Here is a 22,418-nt window from a genome sequence, read left to right as displayed (position 1 = left end):
AAACCCCATCTGCATTGAAATAGGAGTGTCGAGAAAAAGAATCTCATCCAGTAGTCTTACCTGTAATTCTCCTGAATTCTAGAATGATCTGCAGCAGTGGGACCAGAGGGAAAGAGGTTAGCTAAGAAGCCCCCAGTGCCCTCACTACCCCCACTGCAGGGGGAGCTCTATCTTGGTGGGAGCTGACTGGATATGCACATACACAAAACCGACATAATTTAATTCAAAACTTGGGTCTGCTGAGATGTGGAAGAGAGATGAGAGATTTGAAGTACTTTCAGGAGAAAAAAATAAAAATGTGTCTGATTGTCATAACTACATTGACCCATTTCATCAATTGTTACTTATACAGTAAAAACTAAAAACAGGTTTTTTATTAATTAGGAAATGGCAAGGTAACCAGAAAAAAAGTCAGGAACATAATAATAAATCAAAGTGCTGAGAATTTTACTTAATATTTTATTGTGAAAGAAGTTTCTGCCAACGGTCAGGATAACAGATCATCGTTCGTTAGTCGTTCAAACTCCACCATAAAATCACCCTCATGCTTTCTCATCTGCCATTTAATTGGACAATAAACCCATTCTCTTGAAAGCTTTTAAATCAGTTCTTTCTTTTCCAATTTATTCCTACTGCCCCAACTCAAGTCCTTACCACCTGTTCCCTCAACTCCTTATCTCCTCTGCTTCCTGTCTCTAGCCATGTCTCTTTTTGTCCTTTCTTCTCATCCTGGCCATTGCAAACTCTCCAACATGCAAATGATGCTATTTTTTCTTACAACCCTTCAGGAGCTAATCATTGATGTCAATACAGCTTCTAGAGTTTAGTCTGACCCCTGCCACTGTTTTTAGTTTATCTTCTGTCATTCCCTCCACTTTGGCAACACATTCTCTGTGAAACTTTTGGTCCCAGCAGCATCCTTTTCCCAAAGAATTTGGTTTTCCATCACCTGTCGTATGTTTCTTACTATGCACAGCAAAGGGTTTACTCAGCATTTGCCAAGCAGGTATCACTTTTGCCTGCCCCATGGGACCAAGCAGTGTCTCAGTGAACAAGTCAGAGCTGCGACCTCCCTAAACAAGGGTCAGAGGCAAGGGGTCATAAGCCCCATCCGGGCAAGTGTAGGTGTCGCTTTGTGTATAATTGACATGGTTCCCAGAGCCAGTAGAACTTAACATAGTCATTGTTTCCATGGGTCACTCTAGTATGGGAAGTCCAAAGCTAGGGCTCCCCCGTCTGGTGTTTGTAGTTCATGTATTATTCCGAATTAAACCAAAGTTTTACTAAGTGGAGTCATTCTACCGTGAGATTTCCTATCTATATGGTTAATACCTATCATCTTCTCTAGCTTCTTAGCTATTATCTAGCACTGTTGTGAGATAATCTTGCTCACAATTAAGTTCTTAAGCACAGCTAATTCCCGCAGCTAAGTTCTGTTTCAACAACAGTTTGGCGACATTAAAGTCAAAATATCAGATGTAGCAAGTTACCTAGGGGGTCTTTTATTCCAGCAGGGTGAAGATGGGAGCATAGGCAGAGGGTGGGAGAAAGAGAAACAGCAGGTAAACTTCTCCTGTCATGGTGGCAGGAGGGGGCTGCAAGGAAAAGGGGAAAGTGGAATGGGGCAAACTGGGGGAAACCCTCAGCACATCCAGGGGAAGAGAGAAGTGGATGGAAGAGCAGGCAGCCGTGAGCAGTCGGTGGATAGGATTGTTGGAGCTGCAGGGATTGGTAGGTGGGGTGGAGGTTAGGGAGAGGTGGCACAAAAGATTGGTGGGAAACTGGACCGGGGAGAGATTTGCAAACTGTGGGAAAGGGGAAGCAGATATCTAAAACAGTTCAGAGTCCAAAGTGGTGGAGGCCTTCAGGTCCAATGTTCGATTCGCTCCTCACAAAATCAATGGTTGGATTTTTAAGCAATAGGGAAAAGATATATTACTTGTTTCTTCTGAACATTCCCCATCTCTTTACCTCCATCACAAATTGTTGATTTATTTTTTACAACCTCAGTATCTTGTACTTATTGCCATTGTTGGCTCCACCCCAGCAAATCACAATCAATTGTAATTTTGTAAAATTAAAGTACCTTCCAAGTGTAGTGCGATTTGTATAGCTCTTTGTAGGATGCGAAAGAAGGATTATAAATATATGCTCTCAAATGCTGATGATATTTGATCATTTTTGGGTTATTAAAATGGCAACAGAGAATGAAAATTTCCATGTACATTTTATAGATTTTGATTGTCTTTTGACTTTGATTTACTGCGTGTTAAAGAAAACTATTAGATTTGATAATACAGAGTTTTTATTTAATCAGATCTTTCATATGACCCACGAGTTAAATTAGTGCTTTAATTAGAAAACTGTGACTTTAATCAGACCAGCTCATGAATTAAACAAAATCATTAAGCTATAGAGCATGGAGGGCTAGTAATAGCTCTACATGTAAGTTCAAGTGATATTCTAATGAAGATCTCTGGATTGACCGCATAGCAGTTTGATCCCTTAGATCCAGCCCATGAATTTTAATCCTCTCCAGAAGATGTTCAGAAGGATTGGGAGAGCAGAGCTGGAAATAAACAGGACCAGCTGTTTACCAGCAAAACTTTTCCTACCTGACCCCTGCTGAGTTCACATAATGGTTTCCCAGGCTACTTGATGACTCATTCTCTCCTGCTATTTACCAGAGACTCATGCCTTTCACTTTTTCTCATATACTGGTTTAATCCTGCCCTGAGCAGGAGACATCCCCATACCCTCTTGGAACTGACTCAGAGCTACAGCAGAGGTCAGCCTGCTGGCATTTGTCTTATCCTTATTCAGCCTTGTTTATCTCATCCCACACTTCATCAACTCTGGGGAAGGTGAAATGCCCTCAAGAATTCATCCATAGCTTGAGGCTCCTGCTCTATTGATATTACACTTGAATAGGAAAAGAAAGGAGCTAAAAGTCTAATTATCAGAGTGAGGAGAGATAAAGGACGCCAAACAAACATGAAAGGAAAGGAGGTGGGATGCTGATGGGACATCCCTGCATAGAACAGTGAGTTCTCACTGCAGAGACAACATGAGAAGTGAACTTGTCCATAGAAAACTGGGATCTTAGTAGGTAAAAGGCAGAGCCGAAGTCAGTGGAGCCGCAGGCTTGCCCTGCTCTACCAGGTTTTGATCATATCAATGTCTCATAGACGTGGAGGGGAAGAAAACATAAGAGCTCATTATTTTCTCTGAAATGCCTATGAGAAAATGCTGAACATTTAATCAGAAGACCAAGCTTTGTGTGCATTGCAAAGTTGACTCCAATCAGCTACAGCCTGAATAGTATCTCCAGATGCCACAGCAAAATGGCTCTCTCCCCATGGAATTGAATTCTTACCTGCTTTTTGTATATGAATGAGAACTGTATGCAGAAATAAATATTCTATGCTGAATAGACTGAGGGTATTAATAATTGAAGAATGGGGCAACATTTCACAATAATGCAGAACCAAGTTCGATCATTAGTGCTTCTTCAGAGATGAAGCTATTCAAGTTGTCTCATCAGATACCTGGCAGAGTCCCTTCGCTCCTAATTATTGGAAGCTATGCAAGCAGGGATTTGTGGATTTGAATAGCCTGTCTCAAATATTTCATTCTGTTATATTCCTGCATTGGCTTAATTGAATGACAATGACTTGATAGATAGTGCTATGTGCAACTACTGGGGCACGTTGTTTTCCAAAAAGGACTTAGGAGCCTAACGAATAAAAAGCATTTATTCACTTGCATATATACTGATTCAGTGGACTCTCTCTGGAGTCTCATTTTAAGGTGCGCTTTAGGATGAAATTATCTTACAAGATATCTTTGGTCCTCACAGATGACAGTTACTACTGAGTGAGTGTTAAGTATCACACACAGAGCTTCTAATTTCTGTAAGCAACCCATGTTAGAGATAGGGCTATTACGCATTTCACAAATGAGGAAGTCAAAGAAAAAACAATTTTGTGATTGGTCCAAAGTTACGTATCTGGTAGGCAGTAAAGTTTCATACTGGACTTTAATGGTCTGATTTCTAAGCCTGGTGAACAAGAAGCAGTAAGGTACAGCTAGAATGTAGTGAATTTTGCTTTTCTGTGTATGTGAGCTGTATTTCTTCTATTTCCCAGGCTTTATGGTCTTTGACCAGGTCCTCTTTCGCTCCATTCCTAAACTTGCTTACAACATTTGTTTCATTCTAGATACCAATGTCCATAGCTAGCATCAATTCTCACTGTATTTGCTCCTCCTGGCTGGTAAGTTAAGTTCCAAGGTTAACAATCACTAAGTAATTAAAGCTAATGGCTAATAAATATTTGAAAATAATGCACAACATCACTAGTCATCAGGGACATGCAAATCAAAATCATGTGAGATATTGCTTCAACGTGGCCTGATTGGTTAAAATATAAAACACAGTGACATCTGGGGAGGATGTGGAGGTAGGGGAACACTTATACACCGTTGATGAGGATGTAAATGAAGTGTAGCCACTGCGGAAACATAAAAACAAACAGCAAACAAACAAGCAAAATGACCTTAGAAAACTGGAAGTAGATGTGCCATGGGATCCAGCAATCCATCCCCTTGTTGGATGCATTCCAAAGCGTTAGCAAGTTGCATCAACGAGACGCCAGCACTGTTTTGTTTATGGCAACACTGCTCACAATAGCCAAAATTTGGAATTGTCCAATAAGACATAAAGACAAATATAACATGTTCTCCCTCATATGTGGGTACTAAAATTTTTTTAAAAAGGAAGAAAAGTCAAAAGAAGAAATGCCTGCATGCATGAGTATTGCTGCCAATATAGTTTCATAACGTTCTGTTTTATACCTTTGTCAGAACGTTATGCTACTTGTAGCTTTAATAATTTCTGATTGCTTTAAAGTTTAATGTGTGTGAGTGAAATGGCAGTTTTTTTATTCAATTATTGTTTATAGCTGTTGTTAATATTCCCACTAATCTAGGATATTTTTGCTTTTTATCTGTTCAACTTTCTTCTTGCTAAAGTATTGAGCCATTTTACTTAAAATATGTTATCTCAAAACTTAGAAAAAGAAAGATACAAAGAGAGGAGGACCGGAAGAGAGAGAGTCCGGAGGAGGCCATTTCATTAATTTCAGAATCGTATCTATGAATCAGACTGAATCTGTTAAAATCTAATTAAAAACTAAAATTGAAGCAGTAATTGCTATCTAAATATATATCCCCACCTTGAACTCCAACTCAAGCACAGGATTGTCCCCTGGGCTCCTGAAACTTTGCACCTCTACAAATGAATCCACCTCCATTGGATAGGCTCCCTTCCAAGACCATTTTATAATCTTCAATCTGTAATCGGCTATTGCTCTTTTTTTTTAATGCACCCAAACCTGTCCATTTGAGATCAGAAACGTCATCTCTGTAAGCCAGCTGCTTCTCCAGGGTCTTGGCTTGGAAGTGGTTGTGTCACAGACTGTGTTTGACCGCTCTGAAATCAGTCTTCCTCTCTCCCAGTACCATCTTCTTTCTTATTGCCAGGATTATTAGTCTCAAAATCTTGGCCAAATTCTATCACATACAAGATAAAAGTCATAATCAAAATGGCTGGCAAGCTCTTTCAAATAGGACTCCACCCAAATACAGCATATAATAGCTATTTAGCTTGAAGAAAGCTTTAAAAAAGATTTATTTATTTTTATTGGAAACGCAGTGCAGACAGAATCAGAGAAAAGAAAGGTCTTTCATCCAGTGTTTTACTCTTCAAATGGCAACAACGAGTAGAGCTGAGCTTATCCGAAGCTAGGACCTAGGAGGTTCTTCTGCATGTCTCACACGGGTGCAGGGTCCCAAGTCTTTGGACAATACTCTACTGCTTTCTCAGGGCACAAGCAGGGAGCTGGATGAGAAGTGGAGTCGCCGGGACACAAGCCTGTGTCCATCTGGCATCAGACACGTAAGAGGCGGGGACCTTAGTTACTAAGCTACCGTGCTGGACCCAAGAAGTTTTTTGTGGATCAGATTTGAATTGAAATGTGAACTGTTTCTGGAATATCAACTGGGAAATTGAAGTATTCTTTTAATCTTAGCATTAAAGGACATTCAAAATAGATTCTGTCAGGAGGCAAATTGGTTAGATTTTCAAAACTAATAATTTAGAAGTCAGACATGAAACAAGAATATGACATTAATGTAATGATTCTCTTTATAGATGGCTCTTTTTCTCAGTCTTTGATTTCAACTTTAGAATTCTTATGTTGAATTTAATTTCTTTTCTGAATTTATTTTCATTTTTAATTAGCATTACAGATTCATTCGGCTTTGTGGATGTGGTTCTAAGAATACAATGAGATTTCCTTCTCTTGTCTCCCTCTATCCCTCCCACCCTCCTTTCATCTCCCTCTTTCGTGTTCACTTTAAAATGAACACATTTTAGACTTTGATTAAGACAAAAGGCTTAATACTTCACCAAATAGTAAGTTTAACAAATAAAAGGCAAAATACCTTAGTTTAGTGGAAGTACAATGTCCATAAAAAATAATCATAAAAGTGATCATTTTATCCATATATAGTACACTATACTCATAGATCCTTAAAGCTCTAGTGGTATAACATTTTTTAAAAATTTTTTATATATATATATTTTTACTATATTATTTATGTATCTGAGGTGAAGGGGGATATTGAGGGAGAATCCCCACCCAGTCTCCCACCCGCCCAAGATCCCAGATGTGGGGCATGCTGAGATACTTGCTCAAGTGGTCTTAATAGTCTTCCAGTTATGGATCTCTGCCAGTCACATCCCTCCCAGCTCAATTAGGTCATTGAAGAAGCCACTGATTGTCACAGTCCATCATGGAGTCTTCGTTTGCCCAGTATTTCGCTGCCCAATGTTTAGCTGAGGTGGTTGATTGACCTGTTCCGTCCTCCGTCCTCTCCTAGCCAGGGCTCTGAGTCCAGCAGTTCGATTGGGGAGATCACCAAAGAGACTTAGAGGTATTCCCAGCTCAGATTTGACAAAGATATAAAACAAAGTCTTACAAAGCTATATGTGCAGTGGTAATGACAGATGAAAACATTTCATTTTCCCTTTTTCTTCTGTTTGAATTTTAAATTTTAGTTCCGACATATAATGGAGAACCTGTGGTGATTGCTCTCTGCATCTGGTTTGTTTCATTCAGTGTAATGTCCTTCAGTTGAGTCCATTTCCCTGCATTTTGTTGCAATTATCATTGCTAAATGATATTCCATTGTGTGTATAATATTTAAAAATACAAATTGATTGTGATAGTATTGCATTTCCCATCTTTGCTTGCATACCTATGCAATATAATAGCGAAGTTAGAGTCCAGGTGGAATACGTAGCTTTGGAAGTGTAATTTGAGGCTGAAGAGAAAGAGGCCACTTTTCTTCAGACCTCTCTGTTCTGACCTTTTCCATTGTCCTTTAGATTATCCAGTTCCTAAACTCTGATTTCTAACCCACAGCCCCATTCTCTCACCTCTTCTCATCTCTGCTTGGATTCTGTCTCAAAGTAGATAAGCCTCTGCTGGCAGAAAAGTGGCAGACTGTAAGAAGAAGTTACTGGGACCTGAATTTAAACACAAAGTCAGCAAAACCAAAATAAGCAAATAATAATAATAATAATAATAATAATAAAATTAAAATAAATCAAACCTCTCGCACCACTTAGATACATACCTTGCCTGTATCTTCGACATGTTTGTTAAGGACCAAATTATGTTTTGATGAAATTCATATGTTTAATCCTAGCTCCCAACTAGAAATAGGATACTTAAAATTTATTTAGATTTATTAATTTGAAAGGCTGAGGGAGAGAGAGGAAAAGAGACAAAGCGAGGCAGAGATCTTCCATCTTTTGGTTCAGCACCCAAATGCTCGCAGACGTCACAGCTGGGCCACCCTGAAGCCAAGAGCCTGAGACCCAACTCATGTCTTCCACGTGTTTGATAAGGAACCAGGTACTCGAGCCATTGCTGCTGCCCCCTCCCCCAATGTGCACTGGTAGGAAGTCGGAATCGGAAGCAGCATCAGAACCCTTGAATCCAGACACTCTGATGTGGTCAGCGAGCATTCCAAACAGTGTCTTAGCCACTACGCTATCTATCTGTCCTTGAACACAACATCTTTAAAGAGGCAATTAAAATAACATGAAGTCATTAGGGTGCACCCTAATCCAGTATTACTGCTAGGCTTTTAAGAAGCAGAAGTGAGGCCACACACAAGTACACGCGAGAGACCATATGTCCACCCACTGAGAGGCTCACTGTTCAGAAAACTTGAAAAAACAGAAACATGAGAATTTGCCAACTACTCTTACAGACTGAACTGTGAGAAAAGGAATTCTGTTATTTAAGCCATCTAGTCCGTGGCACTTTCCAAGGCAGCCTGAAAAAAATGAGCACAATATGTATATTGGTGAAGGCTATCAGGAAGATTTACACAGCTTGAGATGGGATGAGAAGGATGTGAGCTGGAGTCTGGCAATGGCAGCTTTCTGGAGTGATGCCACATGATGTGGCCTTGTGGGTAACAAAGCCAAGTCCACAAGGCCATGCCATGTTACAAAGTTCATAACTGACAAAGTCAGGCCAGAGGGGGTGGATGGTCTCAAGGGTCAGATCAAAGAGTTTGTACACCCAGAGGTCCATCTCATTTCCTTCCTCCCTGGTACTCCTCTGTAATCTCCTGGTGACCCTGAAGACATGTGAGCATTAATGTGGACAATGCTTTCCCCAAGAATAAAAGCTGCCAGGCCAAGCTGAGACGTGTCCTGTCCTTCTGACTCCTCTGCTCACCCCTCCACACACCCCTTTCTATCTAATCTTGTCTCTGAGTCCTTTTCGCTTTCTTCATTGAGAGCCTCTCCTCCTTCAGCCCTGCTCATGGTCATGTGAGACGTGGCATGTAGCTAGTATGGTTTGTGTCGTACCTGTAATTGTGAGATAGCACTATTTGTATTTCCTTTGTGTGAATGAGGAAGCTGCAGCTCAGACATTAAGATTCTTAGATTAAAGAACTAGAAGTAGAATTTAGATTTTAACTTTGAGAGGATTCAATGTACTCTGTGGTAGTCTTTGATATTCTGCACCACCCCCTCCTATTTCTTAGACTACAGAAACCATTGATTTTCCGTATTCCTACTTAACCATGATCTTAGCATCGATTTTGGTGTTTAATTTTAAAATTTGATTCAAAGGGAACAAATTTCATGTGTTTCACATATAGTTTTTAACACCATGGCGATACTTCCCGTATCACCCTTTCTCCCTTGTTCCTATAGTGCCTCTTCTCTTTCTTTCCTTATTTTTCTGCTACTTAGGGGCAGGGTTTAGGTCTTGTAATAACTCAGCCAATTGAGATTGCTATAGCACATGTCAGGGCCTTGGCTCAGGTCCCAGCTCTGCCCCTAGATTTTAGCCTCCTCCTGATTCACACCCTGAGAAGCAGGAAGCCATAGCTGAAGTGTTTGGGTTGTTACCGCTCACATGGGAGGCCCAGATTGATTTCCCAGCTTACAGCCCTGGCTGTTGCAGTCATTTTGAGATAGACAGTAAGGTCAGAGCTGTTTCTGTTTCGCTAACTCTCCTCTTCTCTGTTTCTCTGCTTTTCAAAAAAACAAGATTTATGGATGATACTCTATGACACTATTATTCGTCGTCCTGTGTTCTTTGCTAAAATGAAATTGCATCTGTTCTGTGAACCAGATGAAGTCTCTTTTGCTCGGTGTGCCTGGTAGAGTGTGTTCAGCACTACTCATAACCCAACACTGTTGGTAATTGGAATATCTGTCTCCCCCATTAGACTGTTAACGACCCGGAGTCAGAGGCTGAGGGGATGAACTACATTTTCCTGAGGCATTGAGAACTGTGCCTGGTATACAACAGGTGCTTCTTGAATATGTTTTGAAAACTTTAATTCCTAATTGTGCCGTTACTCGATTACTATAGAATAAAATATTATTGCTGGGTTGTCAGTAGTTTCAACTAATAGACACAAACTGAGAGCTCATTTTTTTTTATACATCTAAGCAACTTAATGAATTTCTTTTCCAATGTCTGCTGCCAATGCTTAAGATGCTTTGGATGTTATAGTGGACAGTAGCAGCCTCAGAAGATTAGAAGTGGGTAAAGGCAGTGAGTCTTTCCTCCCCAAATCTTGCCACACGGTGATTGGCATATTACAGTTAAAGCAGGTTTAAGATGGAAGTTTGTCACATACAAAGATACTTTTGTGTGTGTGTGAAAAGTGCAGTGACAGGCCACTGTAATGGCTCAACTGGCTCGTCTTCCACCTCGAAGTGCTGGGGTCCCATATGGGTGCCAGTGGGTATCCGGCTGCTCCACTTACCATCCAGCTCCCTGCTTGTGTCCTGGGTAAATAGTAGAGAATGACAAAGCCTTGGGACTCTGCACCCACATTGGAAAACCCAGAAGAAGCTCCTGACTCCTCCCTTTGCATTGGGTTAGATCCTACAGTAATTTGGGGAGTGAACCAGTAGATGGAAGGTTTTTCTGTCTCTTCTGTCTGTAGGTCTGCCTTTCCAATGAAAATAAATAAATCTTTAAAAAATAAGTAAACTGACAAAATAAGTTCACTTTGATGCAAAAAGTTTCAAATGCACACATATTGAAATGATATTCAAGTTTGTGAAAATGCACATATGAAAAGGTACAGATGGTTTCAGTTTTTGTACAAAAATAAACTTATAATTCCATTTATTCAGAAACTTTTCAAGGTGCGCTCAAACACCTGCCTGCACGTGGAACAATCACATATCAAGTTCTACAGGCACTCTTCATTCTTTCAGTTTTGGGAAGCTCACAAACAACTCCAGTGAAAAGTTTATGCAATGACAGAAAAACCAAACTTCTAGATGACTTAGACATAAAATTCTACTCAATGGGGAGAAACAGAATCTAGTTTTCATTCTAACACATGACTTACACATGTTAATTTGTGGGCCCCGTGTGGTAGCCTAGTGGCTAAAGTCGTCACCTTGCCTGTGCCAGGATCCCATATGGGCACCTGTTCTAGTACCAGTAGCCCTACTTCCCATCCAGCTCCTTGCTTGTGGTCTGGGAAAGCAGTCAGGGACAGCCCAAAGTCTTGGGTCCCGGCACTGACGTGGGAGACCTGGAAGAGCTCCTGGGTCCTGGCTCCAGATGAGCTCAACTCCAGCTGGAAGATCTTTCTCTCTGTATATATGCTTTTCCAATAAAAATAAATAAAATCTTTAAAAAAAATGTTGAGTTATTTAGTAGACTTACTCTTTACCTAGAAAGCTGGAGATAGTTGTAAGCCATATCTAGGCAACCACAATTCTTGAACACCAGTGATTTCAACAATGAAACATTTTTCTAGTTTTCTATTTGCCAGACAGACCCTCTTGAAATCACTTCATTGTGTGAAATGCTTCCCAGTCCTTGTAGAAAACGCTTCTGGCAGGATCTTAGCATGTGAACTCCTAGTCAGATTCCTTCACATGTTAAATAAGGGGATCTAAATTACCTGCACATGCGCGTAATCTCAGCTATTTGTAATGAAATACTTGAAAGAACATTCCATCATAACAAAAGTTGTCAAAGAGTTTTCTGAAGCTGTGTGGTGAACATGTCTGGGAGCAAATGAGAGTTCCAGCTGGATTCTCATTCTCACCAATATCACTTGATGTGGTCAGTCTTTAAAATGATACGTTGTTGTTTTTTAATTCAGTCTAGTGGATGTGTGGGACTACTTCATGGTGTTTTCAGTTGGCATTTCACTTAGCACTTCTTTAAAGACACCCAACACATGGTAAGCAGAAACACTTCCCACCTGACAGCATGTTGAAATGGGGACCTTGTCTAGGCATTCCTGGAAATATGTACACAGGAAGGGGAGTTGACATTTTTTAATCAATGGCTTCATCTCATTAACATGTTAATGAGAAGAATTCTCCAGTGCTCTTACATAGAGTCAGATTATTAACTCACATTATGCTCTATTTTATTATAAAATCGGATTAGTAATAATACTGTTTTATCTGTGTAAGGATCCCCAATCATGATTTCAACTTCAATGATTAGCAGTTTTGGTTCTAAACATTGAATTTCGGAGGTGTATGTATGAGTCATATACTCAAGATAGTGGACATTGTCTAATCTTTCTGAAAGATGAGGATAATTTCTTACAGTGGTTAGACCTTGTGATACGTTTGAGAAAAGTGTCTTAGTGGATGAAACTAAAGACTGGGTAAGAAATAGAGGGTAGTGTAACAAAATAAGTTATTCGACTCCGTAAGTAAGGGCAAATTTTAAAATGACAGGCTTGAAACCACATTTAAACTACTTTGAACAAACTATAAATCAAATCTGTGAATGATGGATTTTAAAATGCCTATCGTTGAAACTTGCTAAAGTAGCAGAACTTAGGTCTTATACAGGAGTCAAGCTGTGATTCAATGAGCTTTGTGCTTAAGCTGTCACTCTTCATTGTATGTGCCATTGGTCATATTTTTTTCATCTCGATTGACATTACAAATTAACTATCTTATTCCTTTTTTACCTGTGATTTTTTAACTATAACACCATATTTGAGGGGTCTCAATTTGCTTTCATTTACAACTTCCTAAGCCACTTTAAACATTTTTGGAGAATTCATAGAGATTTGCCCAAACGGTTGTTGTTTTAGATTTTAATTTTTGTTTTTCTTACTCTTCTTCACAAATTGTCTTTAAGTTATCTCAAGGAATTCTATAAATTTTATCTCTAATCTATTCTAATATCTTAATATCCTTTTTAAAAATTTTTTCCATTCAACTTTATTTTTTAAATTTTATTTTATCTATTCTAACATTTTTAGAAGTGATCACATGGTGTCATCTGCAACTCTCTATAAGATAATAAATGGCATACATTTCTGGATAGCACTTTACTGTTTCTAAAGCACCTGCTGAACCATTAACTCTCAACTCATTTTTGGTGTACGTTTCTAACAAAATCTTCCCTCTGACTGTCATCAAATATTCTTGCACCTGTCACATGCTAAAAGCAAAAAGTAACACAGGAGAAGACAGTAAAGATGATGTGAGTTACTAATAGCGAAGCATGGGAATCCAAACTATCATAGACTAAGATGAAATTTCTCAGCCTGAGCTATTTTCTTTCTTTCTTTTTTTTTTTTTAAAAGATTTATTTATTTTATTACCAAGTCAGATATACAGAGAGGAGGAGAGACAGAGAGGAAGATCTTCCATCCGATGATTCACTCCCCAAGTGAGCACAACGGCCGGTGCTGCGCCGATCTGAAGTTGGGAACCAGGAACCTCTTCCAGGTTTCCCACACGGGTGCAGAGTCCCAATGCATTGGGCCGTCCTCGACTGCTTTCCCAGGCCACAAGCAGGAAGCTGGATGGGAAGTGGAACTGCCGGGACTAGAACCGGCGCCCATATGGGATCCTGGGGCATTCAAGGCAAGGACTTTAGCCGCTAGGCCATGCCACCGAGCCCTATAATGCTATTTTCTTTACAGAAAAAAGTACTGTAGGAGTCATTACCATCCTCTCATTTTCTCATAAAAATTCCTCCTTCCTTCCTTCCTTCCTCCCTTCCTTCCATCCTTCCTTCCTTCCTTCCTCTCTTCATCCTTTCTTTTCTTCCTTCCCTCCCTCCATCATTCCTCCCTCCCTCCCTTTCCCTCCCCCATTTCCTTCTTTTATTCCTTCCTTCCTTCCTTCCTAACTTCTCTCTTCCCTTCCTCCCTCTATTTTGAAAGGCACAGACCAAGACAAGCAGACAGACATCTGGACAGCGTGAGGGGCAGAGGGAGAGCACGCCATGTTCCTAACCACTGTTTCGCTCTCAAAATGAAGTTGCAGTAGAGATAGACAAAAGCTGAGATCCAGAAATGGAATTCAGATCTGCCACATAAGTGACAGTGATTCAACTAGTTGAGCCATTACTGCTGCCTCCCATGGGGCATAATAAGCAAGAAGCTGGAATTGAAAGTGGAGCCAAGACTCAAAGTCAGGTACTCCAAAATGAGATATGGGTTTCCAAGAAGCATGTTAACCATGAGGACAAATGCACACCTCAGTGTCTTTATGTTTTGATTTAAAAATATCCAAATCCTATAACAACCCATGCCTCACATGCAATTGACATCATCCGATTTTTGGCAGTCTAATTTCTGCTTTAGAATCCACTGTATTTTCTTCTGCTTCCTGTGTTCTAATATTCAGAGAAATATTCATTGGATAAACAATGAAACTTTTGACATTCAATTTTTATGAAATGTGCATCTGCATAAATGATACATATAAGAATTCCTTCAAATGTAAACCGTTTCGTTCTTTGCTTTTCATCTGCTTTTACAGACACATTGCCTTTATTAATTCAAATGTGTCTTAGTATTAGTTCCTACCAATTACTGATTTGCCACATTTATTTTTCTTCAATTAAAATTTTCTTAAGTGCTATATACCAAGATTTGATAATATTTTTTAGTATGTTAGGCTGTTCTCAACCACAAAGAACTGAACTTGGCATTTGTGGTTTTTACAAAATAAGATATCTGAAGAAACAGGCCCAGAATTGGTAATTCAGAATCTCAGACACAAATCCGGGGATTCTGATGGCTTTTTTATTTTTTTGTCAGTCTTGTCTCTCATGACCACAGGTGAATGACACAGCTCCCAGTACCATGTGCAGTCGTAACAGCATGTAACAAATGGAGAGGAAAATTTTTTTCATGTTTTTACCACCAAGGATCCAGTTTCTTTCTTTCTTTTCTTTCTTTGAATTATTTTTTAATAATCTTACTTAGTTGATTTGGGAACAAAGTGTCAAGGGCTACAGGGTGAAAGTGGGTAATACCATTGTTTCCACATCAATATCATTTTGCCCTGTATCTGGGGTCAGGGAAAAAAACAAAGGGAAAAGCCCCACCCAACCTCCCACCCATCCCAGATCCCCAACGGGAGGCGCGCTCTGAGGGTCCTGCTCATACAGTTTTGATAGTTCATCAGTTCTGGATTGCTGCCAATCTCTCAGTTTCAGTCGCCAATGAACCCTATTCAGAGTCCACTGGCTGACATAGTCTCTTCATTGTTGAGGTTCTAAGATCAGCAGTTCAGTTGGAGGGATCTCCAAAGAAACTTCATCTGAGATGATCCCAGGCCTGATTCTTGTGCGAGTTTGCTAGCACACAGTCCGACACCATCTGTCACACCAATTAGCTTATGCTCATGCTGGTCGTTGGCTATTGCTGGGTTTGTTCTGTTTCCAGGCCTGTCTTCCTCGTGAACCAACGGGTGTTGTAGTCCAGTTCGATCCTGCCCACTTCATACTCGGTCCTCACGCAAACCGGTTGGAGCTGCAGCCTGGTTGGGGCGGCTCCCCATAACCCCCACCAGTTCTGCCCCCTACCCTGGTTCCCATGCTTACCAGTACGCACCGCAGGCTTGTCAAGTCTGTCCCATATTCTGTTTAGCTCTCGCACGTGTCGATGGGCATTGAAGCCCACCCAGCTCAACCCAACCAACCTACTATCCAGCCCACACACCTACTGGCAGGTGCCCTTCTGTACAGCCACCCCTGCCCCTGTCCTGGTGTTCTTGCTGTCCAATGAATGAGAGTGGTAGCCCTGAAGGAGGTGCCCACTATTTCCCTTCTAGGCCACACTCACTCCCAGATTATGCACTCTCCAGTTAGTTCTGGCATTTGACTTGACAGAATTAGCTTCAAGTGCCAGCCTCTGCCAGCTAGTACTGCGGCTAGCCCAACCAACCCTCACCCACTCTAGTTTTTGCTTGCACCAGGAGGAACAGTCAGCCCACCGTGGCCCTTCCCTTATCTAGCCCACATGAGGCCCACAGGTGTTACAGCCCTGCCTATTCTGATCTGCCCCCATCCCGACTCACGCCTTCCAATGAAAGTAGTTGTCCAGCAGGGGAGCCCACATTCCCCTGTCAGCTTTGCCTCCTCCCCCTGATTATCACATGTGCTGTTTGGGCACTACAACCACATCTGGTACGGCTCATCTCACCTTGGCATTCCTTATTGTGTGCTAGTATGTGTCGCAACCAAACCTGGCTCAACCCACACTCTGTTCTGGCGCTCGGACTCACCAGCGGGTGATGTGAACAGGTTCAGCCTGGTCTGCCCCCAATCTATGCCATGTGTATACCAGTGGGATAATTTCCATAGTCTGTTCTGGGCTGTTTCCTATTGTGCTTCTTGCGCTTACCTGCAGGGACTGTCTCCTGCCAGAGGAGTTGCCCAGGCTCCTCCATCAGAAACTCTCCCAGTGCCAGGTTTCGTGCATACCAGTGGGTCCATGAGCCAGCCCTGTTCAGTTCACCTCCTATCCTAGCAGGAACAGTGGTGTTTCCTGATTGTTCTTCAATCCAATCTGGTTCTTGTTGTTGGATGTTTCAACCCAGCCATGGCTCTTCCATACCCCCATACAGCTTACACATGGTTGAGTAAGGGCTGAGACCTTGCCTAGTCTGTCATACATTTCCTCTGGTCCTGCAGAGCACCAGATGGTGTTGGAGTCTGGCCCGGCTTGGTGCTTCCATGCCCAGTCCACACTTGTGCCAAGTGGGATTACACTCGTATCCTGATCGGAACGCAGCCCCATTTACAGCCCACGTGCTAATTGGTGGGAAACTCAGCCCAGCTAGAGTATCCCCTTAGCTGCCCAACCGGGCCTATTCCCAGCCTTAGATCTCGTGAAGGCCAGTGGTTGCTCTGATTTAACTTGGTAGAGCCCCTCTCTTGTCCTGTCCCCTTAGATGCTGTGGTTTAGCATCCCTGTCTTATGCAGATCAGTAGGTGCAAGGACCTACTTGGCATGACTTGTGCTCCAACCTGATTTCTGTTGTTTCTTGTAAGTTAAGGTTTGTTCAGCCCTGCCCATTCTGTCCCCCTCCAGTGGCAGCACAGCCCACCCCACATCCTGTTAAAGGATGCACTTTCAGTTGCTGTTGCCTTGACCTGCCCTGACTGTTTTGGGTTCCTGCACCCATGTGTGATTGCAGGTGGCATGGTCACATCTAGCTTAGTCCATCCCAACCCCGGCTTGCGAGCTAACCAGGGGAACTTGTATTTCCACAGGGTTGGGCCCACACAACCCCATAGAGTCTACCCCCAGACCAAGTTCTCTCTCGTGCTGGATACAGTCTTGGCCCTGCCAAATGTGACCACTCCACCACTCCACCAAACAGTTGGGTAATGGTACCCATCACTGCCAAAGAGGCCCCCATCCATAGTATTGGTGTGGGCTGGTGTGTGATGAACAGTGATGTTCTAGGCTAACAGGCCATTTCTGTATTCCGAATTGGGTTGGTGTATCTGACTAACCGTAATTGTCTCCTGGGTACTTCCCTGCAAACCACCAGGTCTCAGTCCCCACGCATGCCTAAAACTTCCACGACCCTGTCACTGGGAATCACCCAAGATTCACTACTTACCTACACTAAAATTGGACTTAGTCATGGATGTCCCCAGGCAGCAAACATATCTTAAAACAACCCAGAGTTTGCCGCCTGGCGGCCAGCAGGCAAACCCTGGCACAACATGGTGCACTGGCTGCCCTGTGTGAGGCTGAGGACTCGTTCACTGCCTTCCAGCAGTGTCTTTGGCGTGAGCCCCCAGCATTGGGTCCGACCTGGCAGGGGCACCCCCCACAGCAGCCACATTGTGGGGAGCGGCACTTGCCCCAAACCCAAGGCCCGGACCCCTCCCAAACTCACCCAGCCACAAGATATTAGCAGCTGGGCGGAGCTAGGAATTTTAACCCAGTTCCCAAGTTCCCTCATGGAGGACTTACCCTGAGGAAAGAGCTCTCTTGGGTCCTGGGGGAGGCCAAGGACTCGTTCACTGCCTTGCGGCAGTGAGGATCCAGTTTCAAAACCCTGTTAACAGACCCTCTCTTGTATCTTATAAGTCTGGTATATGTTCCTGGCCTATAATATGTGATCCACTGAAAAGAGAATCAAGTGACCATGACTGACTGGAAACCACCATCCGCTACCCATGGTCTGGGGCAATCTCAATCTACAAGGTGAACCCCAGAGAAGCTAAAATTACATGTGAGGGCTTGGGCAGCACTGCGGAAGCTAGAGAAATAGCTTTCACTTTCTTATTATCCATCTTTTCTTTTAAGATAATTCTGATCCCATCTGATACTTTTCTTATCTCTAGGTTGCTTTGTCTAAAAGCCCACCAAGTTTAAGTATGTGAATATGTGTTTTCATATTATTTAAGCATATTTATATATTAGAGTTTATGTGCTATTGAAACTTAAAAATTTTGTTAAGTAGGAAACATTTCCTTGTTTATAAATGTCTAGCTTATAAAACTCTTATTTATAAAATTAAGATGTCCAAAGTTGAAATTTTAGTTTGGAAGCACTAGATTTCATTTTGCTTTTAGGTTTCAATCATGTTTTGGGCATTAATTTTATTTAGGTGGTTTTGTGTAAGTTCAGTTTATGTTCAATGCTTCCTTATTCATATCTGATGATGCAACTTAGGCAGAGTTGAGTTCTCCCACTCTGATTTGTATCAGTGAATTCATTGGGACCTTCCATAGGTACAGCCTGTGTGGGAATTAGCGAGGCAGGGAAGATCACAGACACTTTTAGTTCTCTGCACTTTGGGTTCCCACTCTCGTCTGCATTCCTGGCAATACCTGATGGTAGACTTGGCAGGTGGTTTGTTCGGCTCAAGGAGGAAGAAAACCCCATGGAGCTGCAATTTCTCCACTTTCCTTCCCTCTCACATCCTGGAAGCACACTCTGGAGTTGACTATAGGTCACCTCTTCATTTCAGACGCAAACAGAGACTTACAAAGACTTGGCATGTGTTGCATTTCCTCAGTTAAGACAGAGGGGCTGTATCTTGGCTTCTTAATATTGCCTTAACAAAGCAGCACAACTTTCATGGCTTAAAACTGCAGAAATGCAATCTTTCACCTTGCTAGGGGGATCAAGGCACTGACAGGGCCTAAAAGCTTTTGCTCACCCATCTAAGCTGTTAGTGTCTTCAGGAGCTCTTTGGCGTCTAGCCTCCATCATTTTACTGCTTTCTCTTCTCCCTCTCTTCTATGTTACAAGGACACTTGCCATTGGATTTAGATGATACCAAGATAATCCAGAGTATTCTCCTGTTTTAAAAAATATTTATTTATTTATTTATTTATTTATTTATTTATTTATTTATTTATTCATTGATTTGTTTGAAAGGCAGAGTAATAGAAAGAGAAAGACTGAGAAAGAAACAGGGGAGAGAGTGCTTACCAGGAGCTAGGAATTCCATCTGCGCCTCCAGCATGGGCTTTAGAGGCCCAAGCACTAGGTTTAACTTCTACTGCTTCCCCAGGCATTAGTAGAATGCTAGGTTGGAAGTGGAGCAGCTGAGACTAGAACCAGAACTTTGACATGGAAAGCTATCATCTTCCCAGGAAGCTTAACCTACTGTGCCACAACACCAATCCTGATAATCTCTTCTTCAGTTCCTGCATGACATCAAGAAAGATCCTTGAGATGTGTCCCAACAATGTAGGGGCTTATCTGTTGTTTCACTGTGAGTCCATCTTTGTATTGCAAGTACGGGGATATACTTCTCTCCGTTTCTGCCTATGGACATACTTGTTTCAGCTGCACTTCCATTATACCTCTCCTTAGGTAAAGTCCCTCTCAGATTGAGAGGGAAAAAGGAAAGAAAGAAGAAAAAAAGCAATAAAATGAAATAGTGAGTCTTCATCTCCATGGCAGTACCATGGACTTCTGAGAGTCCTTGAAAGACAACTATTGAAAGACTGGAGAGAACATTGGGGCGGGGGGGAGGATAGAGAGGGGGGAGTAAAACCCCAATGCCTACAAAATTGTGTCATAAAATAAAGAATTCAAAAAAAAAGAAAGATGCTTGTTCCACATGGGATCACACAAACAGGTTCTGGGTTTAAGATGTGGCTGTATTTTGAAGGAACTACTATTTACCTCGCTGCAGGATATGAAAATCTAGGGCCTTTGTCAAGACTCACTGTGCTGTGCTGCAAACCTGTGTGGCAGCCTATCCCCCTAGAGTGGCAGACAGAAAACAATCCTTACCCAGCTTCTTTCAAATACCCTATTAACTCATGAAGGATGCACTTGTTCAGTTTCCTCTCAGATCGTCTTTCCCTTCTTTTCCCTCTTAGGGTTCTGCTCCAAGACATTCAGGGGTACAAACTTCATTCAGTTTCTCGCATTCATTTTACTTAAGTTGTTTTGTCCTCAGAGTCTTCACTGTCCCTCCCTGACCGTGTTTCATTGCTTGTAAATCTCCTCTCTGACAAACAACCCTCACACAAAAGCATTATCATAGGTGGTTAGAGGTGCAGTGACAACCATTTCCAATCTTGTCATATCAAGAGTAGTGCTGCTCTGAATTTAGCAATTTAGGGACAAGATCCTTGAAAAATCTTTGCTGTCAGTCTGAGCCCACTCCATTACAATGGAAGCCACGAAGTTTAACTTCCCCAAAGCAGAAGAACCAACAGCAATGGGAAGGAGTCCATTCAATTGACACTTCAAGACTCATCCTATCCCACTTGCAAATTGAGAATTCTCACCCTGTGACCACTCAAAAATACCCTTCTTTTAGCTTTTCTAAGTCCTTGCAGTTCCTTGAAAATCCTAAAGCATTTATTTTTCTTTTCTACTTGAGCAACATCATCAGCCATGAAGACATTTTAATTCAGCTCTTCCAAAAACAAAATAAAATAACTGGGGCAGATGGAAACTCAGAAATCACCTTTTCTTCATTTGAAATAAATGGAGTTCTATCTTTTTGAGCACTTCAGTGTTTTGTGCAAATTGCTACAACACTGATTTGGCTGCAGTTTATAGCAGTTAGTTACAACGAAGATACAAGATGTTTAATCTGTGTGCTAGGAAGCGAAGAACAGCAGGAAATTTGTGCCTAGGGTTCTGAGACTTAGAATGCATAAAGAGAGCAAAAATTCATTTCAAGAGGTTTCTCCTCTGTTGGGCCTGGTGTTTTGGGGCATTGGGTTGGAACATTCTAGTAACATTCAGAACCCTGTCTCATGGTGATCCCTCAAGTCTCTGCTGCCTTGTTTCTGTTCCAGGCTCCTGCTTGTGTGTCTAGGAGACAGCAGTTGATGGCCCAAACACTTCTGTCACTGCCAAGCATGCACTTAGATGGAATTCATGGCTCTTGGCTTTGACCTGGCCCAACAAATCCTGACTTTTCTTTGTTGTGTGGGTCTATTACTATTTCAATTGCTAGTCTAGTTATTGGTCTACTTAGGTTTTCAATGTCCTCATATACAATTTTGTCAAGCTAGATGTGTTGAGAAATCTGTCCATGTCCTCTATATTTTCCAATATATTGACATATAGCTATTGATTTGTCTGATATATCACTAATTGCTACTCAGGTATATCACTAATTTCTTCACAGCACTGCCTTTGCTGTATCTCATATGTTTTGATATGTTGTGCTATAATCTTCACTGAGCAGCATAGTATTCAGTCTCCATGTGTCTAGTCAATATGTCCATCAGTGAAGGTGTGGTTCTGAAATAACCTATTATTATTGTCGTGGAGTCTGTGCTTCCCTTAGCTCCATTGGCTATTTTTATGAAATAGCCAGGTTTCCTAGCACTGGGTGCATGTACCTTTACTATAGTCATTTCTTCCTTCTGAATTGATCCCTGAATAATTATGTAATGCTTTTCTTCATTTTTAAAAATAATTCTTGCATTAAAATCTGTTTTTCCCATATTAGAGTGGCTATGCCCGCTTGTTTTCCCTTTCTGTTGGTGGGGAGTATCTTTTTTCACTCTTCACTTTCAGTGTGTGTACATCTTTGTTAGCATAGTGTATTATAGGCAGCAAATACATGGCTACTGTCTTTTTGTTTTTATTACAGTAAGCCGGTCTGTATATGTGATTGGAGAGAAACCTGTAGACTCATGGGGTGTTCTCTCTGTGCCTCTTGTGTCTTCACACAGCTGGCTTCTTTATGGGACCCTCAGGTATACAGGTTTAGAAACCATGACTGCATCCTAACCACATTTGCAAAGACCTTCTTCCCAAATAAGGCTATCTTCAGAGACAATGGGGTTATAATTTCAACATTTATTGTTTGAAAATCACCATTGAACCCATATCTAAGTAAGATGAATCTGTATAATATTATACCTTGCATTTGTATAATTATTCCTGTAGTTTTCATACTGTATCCTTACTGTAATTCCTCAGGCAGGACAGAATGGTGCCTTTGTTATTATTATTATTATTATTTGTTTATTTTATGATATGGTTCCATAAGCTCTAGGGTTTCCCCTGTCCTACCATAAAGTCCCCTCCACCAGCTGATTTCCCCTAGATTATTTCAATAG

The sequence above is a fragment of the Ochotona princeps genome, chromosome 9 (assembly GCF_030435755.1).
Source record: "Ochotona princeps isolate mOchPri1 chromosome 9, mOchPri1.hap1, whole genome shotgun sequence".
NCBI lineage: Eukaryota > Metazoa > Chordata > Mammalia > Lagomorpha > Ochotonidae > Ochotona > Ochotona princeps.
This window is presented reverse-complemented; position numbering follows the sequence as displayed.